Below are 15354 nucleotides of genomic sequence, written 5' to 3' on the forward strand. Positions count from 1 at the left end.
ACCACGCAACAAAATGCTCGATGAATCAAAACAGCACACAAGGAGGATATTTATAGGCCAAAGAAGCAGTGCACATGGACCGGGAGCACCAACGGAACAAACCTACAAAGGACACAGTGAAAAGACAGAATTCAATGAAAGAGGACTCAGGTATGAAGGAGCAGTACTCAAGAACGAGCATATTCGGAAGAATATACCAACACTGTACAACTGGTGAACAAACAACATTTACTACCAACCACCACTATACAACTACATCTGACAACAGCAGACTATCAGAGAACATGCCAAGAACATGTATCCAAGTTTTTTTCAGATAAAAAAACCTAGGTATACACTCGGGGGCTACACTCAATGAGCGCACTTTTTCCTTCAAAAAAGCGCACATCACTCAGAAGACTTCCTCAAGACAGCAGTTTTCAAACAACATAAGATTCAAGACCCTCCAACTTTTTGTTCCAAATAGCAAGAGGCTCAGGGGCTACACTCAGTGAGTGCACTTTTTCCTTCAAAAAAGCGCACATCACTCAGGAGACTTCTTCAAGACAGACCACTTCAAGGCCATACGAGAAAAAGAACCCGGACATAGCTATGTCCGAGCTCTTTTTGACAAAGAACCCGGGTATATGCTCAGGAGCCCTTCGACGAAGAATTAGAGCGATTTCAAGAGAAGACCCTCCAGCTCCTTGTGCCAAACAGCAAGAGGTCGGGGGCTACACCCAAATGGGAGTACTTTTTTCTTTAAAAAGGTACACACCATGCGAAGATCTCATGAAGCGCTACACGGTTTCGCTCAAGAAAGCACTCGGACGACGCTTGTTCCTGCTCGACAAGACCTGAAGGAACAAGACGAGGCTTCCAGAGCTCAACCATGAAGTGCTCGGGGCCTTGTCGGTGCGGGACCCACGGGATACCCCGTAAGGAAGGGAGAAGATCTAGTCTAACTAGGATTCTTCCCATGTAATCTTAGTAGTAGTATTATTCTGTAATCCTATTAGGAACTCTCATTGTAAACCGACTAGGATTCTGACCTCCTAACTATATAAAGGAGGGTAGGGTTCCTAGAGACAGGACTTTAACGACACAGTACTTCATAATCAATCCAACGCATAGGCTAACGCTGACTGGACGTAGGGCTATTACTCGATCTACGATCGAGGGTCTGAATCAAGATAAATCAACTGTCTCTTGCGTTAACCATCGAGTTCCGCATACGTTGAAGCCCGAACATACTACCCCGGGTACCCCCGTGGCAAGCTATCGGTGGTCAAACATCGACAGTGACATATTTTAATTTCTATCTAAATTATCCACCTCGATCGCCATAAAAAACAAACAAAAATATATCTCAAATCTACATATAAATATTAATATTAGGTATCATAGAAAATGATTTAATATCTATAAAGTATGTTATATATATTTTTAAGTTATATACTTCTACTACTATTAAGTTAAAAGTAAGCGTAATGTAGTGTTCCACCGTGAAAACCATGTAAACATGAAAAAATGTTCTCTTAACGAACCACATAGTAATGACACACTTTAATTTATATCAATACTCCATGATAATAAATTTCATAAGTTATTATTTTGAATAACTTTATAGATTTGGACGGAATCATTTTGCCATATCAATATTGGTATTAATTTTAAGCACCCTTTGTTTTATAAAACAAAGCTACTATATATAAAATTATATAATATAACAAATTCAAATGTTGAGTGCCATGGTGTAAGAACCAAGAGGGAAACCTAGAACCTATAATCTTTTTGAATAAAATAGGAAATAAATTTTTTTGAATATAATATATATTAAGCACTAGAGTTTTAACTTAACACGTGGATAGAAAAATTGTAACAACTAGATAAAAAATTAAAATGAAACTATAGATTCATGGTGTCATAGAAAGGGATGCAACAAGAGCTTATATAACTTAAGCTTATGTATATCACGCTAGGAATAAATCCTATAAGTTCTAAGACTGTCTCCAACTCTGAGACGCAAACCCAAAATCCGTCCGCCACAGTGCTTTGCGTCCCCGAAAACACCGTCCAACGGCTGACCCAAACAGGTGACTCATTTTGCCAATCGGACCAATCGATACGCAAAAATACATCGCCTCTCTCCTCACTACGCAAACTGCCGCTTCGCCGCCGCAAACTGCGCCCACCGCGGGTACTTCCCCCGCACGCTGGCGAACGCCACCAGCCGGTTCTTGGCCCAGTGTGACCTGGCGCCGTGCTTGACGAACGTCAGCTGCTCCACCTCCTCCCACACGTCCTCGCTCAGCCGCGGCGCCGCCGGGTCCGACGCGCGGTAGTGGTTGAAGTCCACCACGACGGAGTCCTCCGGCTGCCCCAGGTGCGCCGCCGACGCCTTCACGAACCGGACCAGGAGGCCGTTGTACACGTCCACGCCGCAGAGGCTGTCGGAGCCGGCGAAGTCCCGCAGGCGCTTCACGTCCAGGATGAAGTCTCGGAACCGCGCCGGCGGCGAGAAGATCGCCGTGCTCTCGTAGAAGAAGAGGCCGTGGAACCTGGGGTCCCACCCGCACGCGCTGAGCTGGGGCCGCGCTTGCCGTCGTCCTCAGGCCGCCGTCGGGACCGCGCGGGGACGGAGGAGACGCCGGACTCCACGAGGCCGCGGACACCCGTGCGCGCCTCGTCGAAGACCTTGAGGAGCGCGGCGCGGTCGGACTGCGGCGCCGGAGGAGACGCTCGGTCGGACTGCGGCACCGGAGGAGAGGGGGAGGATTTTTTGCGTTTGCTGTTGGAGAGGAGAGGATGCGGTTGCGGTACCTTTTTACTGTGCGTCACCTAAATGCTGGTATGGGTCTTTGATTTGGGTCTTTCTCGTTGGAGATAGCCTAACTAGAGGTCATTAATGGACCCTCCATGTTAATCCTCACGACGCCCACAAGAAAAAAAATCCTAGAAGTTCTCACAAATAACAGAAATTATCTGTCCATAAATTACGTAGTCTAATATCACCATCGAGAATGATAGTTGTTGGCTCTATTATATCTTCTAATAAATAATTACCAACTGTGTAAATCAGCATAAGGTAAGCCATGAATCTACATTTAAGTTACCCACCTATAACAATAAGAACATCTAAAGTAAAACTAAATTTGCATGCAATTACCCATATGATATTATGATAGATAATATACATAGTCCCTGAAATTTGCATCTAAAATACCACTTCATTCATTAATTAAAAAAACTTAAATATCCTCTTCAATCTACAACTAAATTATCAATATTTTCTATTACAAAATTTGTTTAAAATTATCATAAAGCATATATATGTTTCTATATTACCCACTTCTATTAATATTAATATACATGTTTTAAATGATATCAGGTGCCATCCAAGATCACCTTTCAAGGTGTACCACTGATTTTCAGCAACTGATGCCGGTTTTGAATCATTGTTTATGTTATTGTAGTACTTAAGAGTGTAGTTTATGACCTAAGTTTCTTATTTATATAAAGTAAAAAAAAGAGTGTTAATGAAAGAGACAGCGCAACATGATGCCATGATACGAGGTGGAAATTGGACTCCATGAGCCGGCTTTGCTCAATTTGAGTTTGACACCGCCAGTTGAGTCGAGTGAGGTCCTGATCACCCATACTGGGCGTTCTTCCGGTGGATTTCTCCATTTCACGTCAAACCCGCATAGGCTGCTTCGTGCAATGGGGATCTGTTGCTCAGTTCAAGCAGTAGATTGTAGATATTACCTGTTCGCGGTAAATCGGTGGATCTTCATCATGCTGCTTGCCTGCTTCTGAGGGAAACGAAACCTGAAGCTAACCTAAATAGGGCAAATGGTCTTTTTCTACCACAGTTAGCAACAAGACAACCCAAAAAAAAAAAACACAGACGGTATCGGTACCATGCATAATTGGCTACAAACGTAGCTGTCTTATTTGGCATTTTCGTGTGGACAACCAGATCACATCTGTATCCATTAATTTGGCAACATCCATCACCACGCATCTTCCATTAAAGCGCTGTTTTGGGCTAAAATGTCAGCTTTTCACCCTGTGCCATTTGTGCATTTGGGCGCATGTTTGGATGCCGCCCTCGTCTGGGCTTGCCTGCTAGGCAAGCGATCATAGCCCCAGGCGATCGAAATCCAACACCTGGGGACATTGCCTGGCGTCGGAGCTGCCTGGGAGGCAGCATCTGAACACGCCCTTGATGCCTCCCATTTGAGCAAGCATAATAAGGGCGTCCTCAACGAGAATTCCAAATCGCTAGCTGAGGTGAAAGTTAAAAGCAATAAAAGCAGCTAGTGCACGCGGATCATCAGAGCTGAGAGAGAGGGAGCTTCCTTTAGGTCCGTGCGAGACTAGCTAGATGGGAAGCGCTGGCTTGTTGCTCTGGCTCCTCCGCAACCAATGAAATTGCAACTATGCTGTCGATTTAGTACCAGTTGGGGATCCCCTAAGAGCAAGTATAATAACAGGCGGTGAGCTAGCTAAATGCTAAGATGGATGAGATGGGAGGAGAAAGAAGAAGCGGGTTGTAAGCTTACAGTGGCTTAGGTATAAAACCAAGAAACTCTATGAAAGAGATAAGTGGGCCACGTATTAACAGAAAGAGCTAACTACTATATGGGTGGACTGACAGAAGGCTGCAAGGAACCTTACAGCCAGCAAGCCGGCTGTGGCTGTATTATTAGCCTTGCTTTAAGGGTTTTATAGCAGGCTTTATGCTAAGGTGAATGAGAGAAAAAGAGAGAGAAAAGAAGCATGTTGTATATTTATAGTTTGTTGAGGCACGAGCTTCACTAAACCCTGTGAGAGAAGAAAGTAGACTATGTATAATAATTAAGTATCTCCTAGTCATTACTATATGAGTGGGCTAATAATAAGATGCAAATATTTATACAACCAACGGAGGGTTGTATTATTGTCTTTGAAGCGTCCACAAATTTAGTGACTGTGCCATGTTGTCAACGTGGACTGCTCATAGTGGTCGCATCGCTAGTCTTATGGCAGTCCTAATGCTAAAAACCACAAGTAGTTCCTATACCTATTTAATTTGTGTAGACATTACACATAAAAACTATGTTCCCAATGAATAGTGTAACACCTTCGATGTTACGTCTTAAACAAACTACTAAATTATATCATGAGCATCATATTTATATAGTAATGCATGTGATAGAAGGTGTTGATAAATTTCTTGTAGCCTAAAATGATCAATAAGAATGTTAAATGGGAATTTATTCGATAACGTATGTTATGTCAAGTAGGGTGGAAAACCAATTTTTATTGAGCAAAAGTATTATAGAACATGTGTATAACACCTGAATAAAGTTTGAAGTATAAACTTTATAGATGACAGTGCAACTCTTGTTGTAGAAAAATAATGACTAGCTAGTATTTCTAATGGAACTGAAGTCAAATTCAGCTAAAGACTTGGAAGAAATTTTAAGTTGAAAATAGTGTGACAATGCCATGTTGGCGAATTAATTCTAGAAAATCTAGCTAAAGGTCAAGGCTGTGTTTTTACTCCTTATGGTAGACTGATGTACCCTCGTTAGCATGGTCGAGGTAGTTTAGCTTCAACTGTGTTATGTTAGTTTTTAGACTCGCTTTAAAATTCATGCACGTCAAATGTCTGGCCTGTGCGTGCGGTCAACGCGCGCGGTCGCTCGGCGTCGTGCGGCTAGTCGCGTTCCGCGCGTCGCGGTGCCGAGTCCGGTCGGCCTGTCTGGCCATGGGTGGCCGTGACCAGCCCTGGTGGGCCGCTGTCATCGCCCTACAGTGGTTGGCCGCCGCGCTACTGCCCCCGCTGCCGCCTTTCCCGCCTCACGTTGTGGTGCTGCTGTTGTCCTTCTCGCCATCATACGTGTGGGCGTGCCCTGCTGGCGGCGGCGGTGCGTCGCCATCGCGTCCGCGCTCTCTACAATCCTACGCCACTGCTTGGCCCTGTCCGCTGGCACTGTCTTTGCCGCATGCGCGCTACCGGCCTGGCCATGCGCGGGGCCAAGCCGACGCTGCGGCAGTCGCCGTTTGGCTGTCGTGGCGCTCGTCTCGCCGCTCAATTCACCTACCCGCCGAGTTACTGCCTGCCTCGGCTGTCTTGTAGCGCTACGATCTCGCCCCCACTGCCCTGCCGCTCATGTGTCGTTGTCGCCTTGGCGCGCTGTGCCTGGCGCTTTTGCTTGTTCTGTTTCCGTCGTTATCCCCTCACTCACCGACGTGCCTCTGTTACTGCATCCACGATCATGTCCCTACGCGACTGTGCCCTCATCATGTCTTGGCCGGTCCACGTTAAGTCAGGGCCGCAGGCCACAATGTTGTAGCCGTAGCGCACCATCCCCTTCTAAATCCCTAGCTCGGGCTTTGCAGCACAATTCCCCGCATCAGTGGGTGGCATAGGTAGTCAGCTAGGCGCCCTATTTTCCTCAAACTCATCCGATCATTACCAACCGGCACTTTGGCGTTTTGGTCACCGCCGGCCGTGGGCATGTAGGAGTGGTAGCAGTTCGATTGCTCGTAACCCTGAGCTCGCCTTGACTCCCTACATCCGGTGCTCGTGCTACTTTGGCCAGGGTGCTCATCGACAGAGTGTGGGCGCACGTGGTCAGACTACCACAACGCTCCCCTGCTTCAACCGTCAGTGGGGCGTGCACCACGGTGAGCTACCGATGCTTCTCCACCATCTCTACCTTATCATGAGGGCGTAGGCTCTCCGAAATAGTCATGCCCCCACTGCTGATAGCCACTCGCCGCTGTAGCCCGCGACAATGTGCCTCCGAGTCTCTAACCGCCACCATCATTGTGCGTTTAGCTGTAGATGGTGGTCGACCTCTTAATTTTGTCGTAGCGAGCCTAGTTTGCCCGGCGTAACCACCTTATGCCGTCGACCACCGCGTCGACGCGCGTGGGGTTTCTAGGGATCTCCCCATAGTAAAGGCAAAAACATCCAAGGTTTTGGTTGCAAAGTTACTAATGGTACGAACAGTGCGCATAGTAATCGTATTAATCTCTGAAAGCTCGGGGACATTTCTACAAAACAGCCAACGCACACGGGCGCCCCTAGCCTTGGGTCGTACTAGGCTGCCACGACGTTCGCGCAGCCGTGCCGCGCTGGGCTGTCGGGCCAGAAGGTGTTGCTGCTGGCCCTTTCCTTTTTCTAATGCATTTTCTAATTTAATTTCTAAGGTAAACTTATAAATTCAATTTAAAATTATGTAGTTAATAAAAAATTGTGAAACCATTTTGTAAGGGGGAATTCCTTGTGTGTCATTAAAAAAGATCGCAATGCCCTGTGTGCCCCTGGAAAAGTTCAGCGGTCCTCAGCACCACTGCTCCAACTTTTTTGTGTCCTCCATGCCACTATCGTCAGTTTGGGCTCTAACGCCGTCAAATTGTAGGTGTGAAAAGTCGAAAATACCCTTATGTCTAAATATGTCATTAATTTTTTTTGAGCATCTTAACGACTTCAAATGAAAAAAACTTAAAACTAGAAAGTTGTAGATCTCGTTGAGATCTATAATTTTCATATAAAAATTATCTTCATTTAATTCTACAAAAAAATATGATTTGATATGATTAATATATCTTAGAAAAATCATATCTTTTTGTGGAATTAAATGAAAATAATTTTTATATAAAAATTATAGATCTCGACGAGATCTACAACTTTCTAGTTTTGAGTTTTTTCATTTGAAGTCGTTAAGATGCTCAAAAAAATTAATGGCATATTTCGATATAAGGGTATTTTTGACTTTTCACACTTGCAGTTTGACGGCGTTAGAGTCCAAACTGACGGTAGTGACATGGAGGGCACAAAAAGGTTGGAGCAGTGGCGCTGAAGACCACTGAACTTTTCTATGGACACACAAGACATTGCGATCTTTATTAATGGCACACAAGGAATTCCCTCATTTTGTTAAGTTGCTAAAATTATGATGTATCTGCTAGTATATTTTCTTCACATAGTTTTATAATATTTTTAGGAATTATCTAATTAATTTAAGATGCTTAATATTGTAAGATGTAAATTTATAGGAATTTTTGTGATAAATTGGTGATAGTGTTGGCTCTGAAATTTTCACAGTAAATTCCTAACATTATTAGGTGCTCATTGTAATTTTTGTAGCTCCATAATAATTAGTTTGCTAAGGTAGCTAAATGAGCCCTAGTTCAAAAATATATGTTTAATCAATAAAATATCGAAACACCTTGAGATTTTAAACTAGAACATTTTTTTGGAGGCGAAGCCTTACTTAACGGCGTAGATACGAAGACTAGTATGTTAGTCATTTAAGCTAGCTCATTAGCTTGCGAAGCGTAAACGTATTTTAGAGTTACAGTTGCCGTCGATTATTTATGTCTCAGCATTACATCCACGTATATCATAATAGGAACAACGATGGATCATGGAGTCGACCGAGGTAGCGGAAAAGATGGTGTCTTGATGATCGTATCACCATGATGGAATGCTAACTTTTGGTTATATCTTACCTAGGTAAGCACCAGTGCATAACGCTTATTATACACTTTATTTTATGCTTGTGCATTAAGTTTTAAGGAGTTGAATGAAACCACTTGCATATATACATCCTTATCATGTGAGTCCTACTAGTATGTTAGGATTGTGTAGATTGCTATGTTATAGGATCCGGTAAAAGTCGAGTGATTACCTGTCTCTCGCGAGAGATAGAAAAGATATTATTGTTGTTATTATATTACTATCACATGGAATGTATATGAATGATAATTGGAGACTGGACAGAATGGTACTTTGGATCTAGAGTTGATTAGGCATTCGAGCGAGGCTCGGATTGCAGTTGTTCCGCCTGTATCGATTGAGGACCGTCCGTTGCTGTGGATGGTAGTCCGGTCACAGACTTATTATCCTGAGCACATACTTATTTATGGGAGAAAGAAGGCTTGTTACGCTATTGTCGTGGGTTCCGGCTCTTTCGGACCAACTGATTGGAGGTGGGGAAAGGTGAAGGTCTAAGCACCATACTGAGACCGGGTCTCAAGTGTGGGGGCTTGGAGTCCAAGTTTGGACGGGGGCCTAAACCCCGTGACAGGAGTGGAATGGGTTGGTCTTATTTGTGCCTGGAGTACAAACGGGGCATGTATTTCAGGGTACCCAGCTGGGATACATTGGTTCGCGAATCACCGTTTCTGTGAGACGGTATGACTTGGCTATGGTCTAGCACCGTAGTAAGAACTAGAACTTGAAAGGTGATAAAATGGTTCTAATTGCTTACCACCTGCTTGAAAGTAGCATATGTGCTTACATAGAATGGTTAGTTAATGAACTAATGATGACTGCTAATAAAATTGAATATAAGGACGCACGTTTAGTAATGCTTCCGTAGATGTAATAACCCACAAGCCAGATAGTCTTGCATATCCTTGGAGTCTTTTATTTTCTCATGTCGGATAAGTCTTGCTGAGTACAATCGAGTACTCAGGGTTTTATTCCCCCTGTTGCAGGTGATCGGAGGATACTTAGAGCTGACTCTTGTATGTGAAACCCTCCTAGTGGGCTCTAAGAGGATTCTTTTCACGCTACGACCGTAGTGTTTATTTATAACCCTCACTAAAAGTTTTTATAAGAAAGATGTAAAATCTGCTAGCATCTATTATTATAAAAATGTCTACCATGTTAATGCTCCATCATGTCATTAAATTAATATTGTTTTCTCTGTAACCCTGATAACATTGTTATATTCTGCTGTTATAATCAATTGAGGTAATATTCTAGTACTGTAATAAAGTGATGTAAGAAATAACTTAAATGTTGTAAGCTTTATTTTCTTATTTATGGTCCTGATGGAAAAATGTGGATTTTTGAGTTCTCCCTTAGGGTGTGCTCGACGGAATTGCGTAGTTTAGTGTCCTCTCTTGGGTACTTAGTGTCTAATAGAAGACAAGTACTCCTGGGAGACATTAGATTATCCGGTTCTGTCATAAATAGTTTCTATGGAATGATGTTTTGTCCAATCACATGTCTTCTGTCTATCGGATATATGGGACTGTCATACCACACCGCCTGTATTCCGACCCATGGCCGAAGATGACCAATATGAGGCCCATGTACGCTAGATGCAACAGTAGATGTGATGATCAAGTTACCAAGCGTTGATAGCTTGCATTTCGCTCTTCGTGGGATATGATCGAATGATTTGTTACGTTTTCCAAGTAACAAACTAGGAAACATACAATTGTTAGCCTATCGGATCTCATGTAACTCTAACCTCGGTCTATATAAGGAGGGGTAGAGACCCCTTGACAGGCATTCCATTACTTGCATGTAGCACATAGCTACAATCAGCAATCTATGTAACCGAGCATACAAATAGAGAGATCTACTTCAAACTGAACGTAGGGTACCACGTACCTGAACCCTTATAAATCATGTGTCTTGTGTACTACCCATCTGATTCCTTGTGCGCATATACGCTGATCCGTATTGTCGGAATAAATACTTTCAACACTCTCATTCATCTACCTATCATAGAGCTGTTCGGCTGATGATTTTTGCGGCTGATGAGCCGGCTGATGCTGTTTTATTGTGAGAGAAAACACTGTATCATAGCTGATAAACCAGGCTGATAAGTTTAAGCGAACATGAACATCTCTTCATATCTTGCTTACGTTTCTTATTAAGAAATAATTTCCTTATCTCTATTCTTTAATTCACAGTGTCGCATCATTTTCTGCTTAGTTGACATCAGAAACCATGTGGTTCGTGGGTTGGGACTTGGGAGTGCCCTTGCCCGCCCCGACAGCTATCGGTACTACAGCCAACCCTGGACAGCGGCTGCTGCAGCTGCGCTGGCTGCGGCTGCAAATTTTGAACTGTGTTTTACTGTAGCGATAACTGCTGCAGCTGCAAGCAGGACTCCAGGAGCGAACGGTGAGCAGCTATTCATCTTGTTCGCTGGTCGGTGTTAGTGCTGATTTAAGCTAGTTGATATTGATTTTTTTTTAAAAAAAATACTGTTAACTGATTGAATAAGCCTGACCAAAACCAGAAGCGAACACGATGATTAATTGCATTTTGACATGTCTACGATGTGTACTACTTGTGTAGGCTGGACAGTGGCGTGCGCGGTCAGATTTCGTGCAGGGGGTCTGCCTCTCGAGGTCTCTTGTCTGTACTGTACCTACTAGCTTGTATGTCCATCACAGGAAACGGCTAGACCAAACTTAACACAGACAACCGTAAAAACAACAACACCAACAGAATACGATCACCGTATAAACAAATAGGGAAATTTTGCTCAGAGACACTGTACAAACGTGCAATTTGCTGTTGAACACCGCCAACTCGAAAATTGGCCCAGTACCATTATGAAATTGAGGCCATTATTTTATTCATTTCTTGTATTCGCGGAGAGAGATGGTGAGAAAAATGACATTTTTGTCCTTCAACCTATAGCTGTTCACTGTGGTCGTCTTCCACCTTCAGATGGACGGCCATGGATGGCCACTTGCACAGGGGGCGGGGCACGCTCTGGCCATGGATGGGGGATAGGGGCGGCTGGGCTCACCGACCGGCGGTAGGAGCCCACGGCGACGACGCTAGGACACAGGGAGGCGTCACTCGTCTCCGATCCATGAAGGGGCGGCTCCGGCGGTCACTTCGCGCGCATCGAGTGGTTCGAGACGCCCGACGTGGTGCGTGCGGGCGGCCTACCGATGCAGTACCTGTGGGAGAGTGGCGCGCCGGAGTACCTCGCCGGCGTGGGCCGCATCCTAGCCGAGCCGCGGTTCGCGGCCGTAGCAGGGCGGGGGCCGCCGCTGCTCGTGTTCGAGGACGCTTGGCCCATGGACGAGTCGGCGTGGGCCGTGCTAGCGTCGTCCCCGACCCCGCTCGGCGACGAGAGGAAGCTCCTGCTCATGTGCCGCGACACCGACCTTGCCCGGCTCTGCATGGCGGACCCCGCGGGGGCGGTTCCGAGTCGCAGCTGGCAACAGAATCGCGGCGGCTGTGGCGGCTAGGGCGCGCAGCTTGAGCGAAGCAGGTACTGGCGGCGGCACGGAGGGCCAGAGCCCGGGGCCAAGGTGGTCGCCGATGGCGGTGCTGTAGGGAGCGCCCCGGGGCATTGCTCCCATGCGGTGCTGGGCAAGGGGCAGCGGGGCCGCGCGGCCACGGTACGAGGGAGAGGGCCGAGGTGGCGTGGCTGCTGTTCTTAGGCGCAGAAACAGCGCGACTGCCAGGCTGGGAAAACGAAGAACGAAATTGCCGGTCATGGAAGACCTCGCCGGAGAAGAAAGGGTGCGAACGGTAACAGCCGGAGGTTGAAGACGAGGGCAAAAATGTTATTTCTCCCACCTTCTCTCTCCACAATTACGAGAAATGAATTAAATAATGGCCGCAGCGTGTTACAGCAAAGAATCTCAATTTCATAATGGTACTGGGCCAATTTTCGAGTTGGCGGTGTTCAACAGCAAATTGCACGTTTGTGTAGTGTCTCTGAGCAAAATTTCCCAAACAAATAAGATAGGGCGCAACGAACCGCGTCTAGCGTGACCGCGCAACATGCCGGCCCACATGTCCGCTCCCACCCATGCTCATGCCGGGAGGAGCTCGCGCTGGGAGGAAAAAGAAGGAGGTCGTCGATGTCGGAGACGAGCACCTCGCCGGCGTTAGAGTTCCAACGGGATTCGGGAAGCTTAACCCGGTGGCTCTAGAAGGATGTTCGGGAGGAGGCGGTTGCGACACGGCGGTGGTGGCTGGTTGAAGGGCGGCGAGCGAGGCGGCGGGGGTGCCGCTGAGCAGGCAGCACATGATAACCGGTTGGGCGGGGTTGGCGGCAGGGAAGTCGCGGCGGTGCTCGCCGGCGAGGTGATGTGTTTAGCGTGAGCGAGTTCGAGGGGTGGGGGCGGGTTGTGGGTGGCGCGGCGAGGCGGCTCGCCATCGGCTGCCAGTGGGGGGGCAAGGGCGAGGTCGACGGCGGAGCTTCGACGACTTCCTTGAGTTTAGTGAAGGGTGGGGTCGAGGAGGCGAGGGCGGATGGTGGGCGGGCCGACCGGCGACGAGGCAACCGCGGCGGGAAAGGAGGCGTGGGAGGTGGAGGAGGGGCACATCAGGAGGTTGATTGCGCGACCCGTTGCGCCTTAACTTGCGATTTACGTGACAAAAAATATTGAATGGTGCATAAGCTATCTCAGTATTTCTAGGTTTTGTCTTATATGACAACTTTGCAAAAGAAGTATGTTTTTCTCTCACGTCCCTTTGTATATATTGATAGAATTCTTTGTGTGCCATAAAAAAGGTTACTCTTTCATCTCTGCCATCTAAAAAATCTAGAGTCTTTTACTTGTATGCCATTAAAAAGATGGTCTAATCGTCTATGTTCCTAAAAAGTTCGATCTATCGTCAGTATCCAAGCTCGAAAAACTTTTCTCTCTCACGCCATTCTGTCCGCCTTCTGTTTGATTTGCGCCGTTTGGCTGTCCTGGCGAGTGGGGTCCGCTGTGGCAAATGACCTCAGTTGCCCCTTGCCGTTGGAATTAGAGGTGGAGGCCGTGTTGACCGGTATTGACCGCTCTCGCTCTCCTCATCTGGCTCGACTCCTCCGCTCCCTCCGCTCGACTGCCTGCCCAACCGACCTAGCTGCCTGCCCAGCGGAATCCCTTCTTCGTGTCCGGTGGTATAACAAGCCATTGAGGAGAGCAGCTGAGCGCGACGAGCACCTCCACGATGGCCGCCTCGGCCTTGTCTTTGTCCGCCCACCGCAGCGTCTGCAGCGCGTACACGCGCGGCGCGCCGTCGAACCAGCGCCTCCGGTCCATGTTCCGCTCCGCCTGCCACTGCACCGTGTCGCGCGCCATCGGGTCCAGCCACGCCATGATGCGGTCCACGGCGTCCTTCCACCCGTGCGCCAGGGCCTCGTCCAGCGGGCCCGGGTCGCACCACCACTCCCGGAGCTTGGACCGCACCGCCGCGCGGAGCTTCGCGGGGAGCATCTCGTACATCTCGGTGCGCTCTGCGGAGGCCTCCTCCTGGCGGCCTTCGGCCTCCATCCGCAGCAGCTCCTTCGCGGACACGATCACGTTCGCGTACTGCTGGTCCAGCCCCGCGCCGCCGACGGTGCTGGGCGGCGCGTCGAGGAGCTTGCGCCAGTTGGAGGGGGACTTCTGCTGGCCCGGCGGGGGACGCCCGATGATCGGGCACGAGTTGCTCGTCATCGGCGGGTGCACGCGGGACGGGCCGTCCCGACGCGTGATCGGCCCGGACGACGCCTTCGCCTTCCCCGATCACGGGTGCAGCAGCTTCGACAGCCGGGTCTGGACGCTGTCCGTGGTGGTCGACGGCAGCGGCGGCGGGATCGGGCCGCTGAGGCGGCTCCATCCTCGGACGCTCATCTTCCGCTCGGCGGACTCCAACTCATCGAGCGCCTCCATCTCGGAGCAGAGCCTGGCCGTGGCGGCGACGAGGCGCTCCATCTTCTTGGCCTTCACCCTGAGCCCCTTAGCCACGAGCGGGTCGAGGCTCGCGTCGGGGGCGCCGGCCTTGATGCAGGCGTAGACGCCGCCGAAGTCGATGCCGCACCACAGGCCGAGGCGCGCGACGGCGGCTGCCGCGGCGTCCAGCGACACGACCAGCTCGGCGCAGGCCAGCCTGAGGAGGAACGCCTGGTCGGTGGAGTTGAGGTACACCATGCCCGGCGAGCACATGGCGTCGGAGCGCAGCCGGGAGACCTCCTGGTCCGACAATGACCGGTGTAGCGACAGCAGCTTGGACATGGCCGCCGCCGCCTCGAACGCCAGGATCCCCAGCGACGCCTGCGGGCCCGCCGGCAACCGCAGGTAGACGGGCAGCCATGGCTTCTGCACAACCATGGGTGAACTATATATGATGAATCCCCCTCGCTCTCTTAGTTCACGATCCTGCAACGCCCCTGCCTGATCGAAGCTCCCCGCCTGCTCTCCTCAATGGCTTGTTATACCACCGGACATGAAGAAGGGATTCCGCTGGGCAGGCAGCTAGGTCGGTTGGGCAGGCAGTCGAGCGGAGGGAGCGGAGGAGTCGAGCCAGACGACGAGAGTGAGAGCGGTCAATACCGGTCAACACGGCCTCCACCTCTAATTCCACCGGCAAGGGGCAACTGAGGTCATTTGCCACAGCAGACCCCACTCGTCAGGACAGCCAAACGGCGCAAATCAAACAGAAGGCGGACAGAATGGCGTGAGAGAGAAAAGTTTTTTTGAGCTTGGACACTGACGATGGATTGAACTTTTTAGGGACATAGACGATTAGACCATCTTTTTTAATGGCATACAAGTAAAAGACTCAAAAATCTACGTCCCTTATGCGTCGAGAATCAAGTGTTCGAGCCCATTGGTACCACT

At 48.4% G+C, this 15354-nt stretch overlaps 1 pseudogene; it reads right to left on the reverse strand.

Annotated features, from left to right (window-relative positions):
• Nucleotides 1–13611: 13611 nt before the first annotated feature.
• LOC136544364 (protein PSK SIMULATOR 1-like) lies at nucleotides 13612–14988 on the reverse strand (annotated as a pseudogene).
• Nucleotides 14989–15354: the final 366 nt, after the last annotated feature.

The sequence above is a fragment of the Miscanthus floridulus genome, chromosome 3 (genome assembly GCF_019320115.1).
Source record: "Miscanthus floridulus cultivar M001 chromosome 3, ASM1932011v1, whole genome shotgun sequence".
Classification (NCBI taxonomy): domain Eukaryota; kingdom Viridiplantae; phylum Streptophyta; class Magnoliopsida; order Poales; family Poaceae; genus Miscanthus; species Miscanthus floridulus.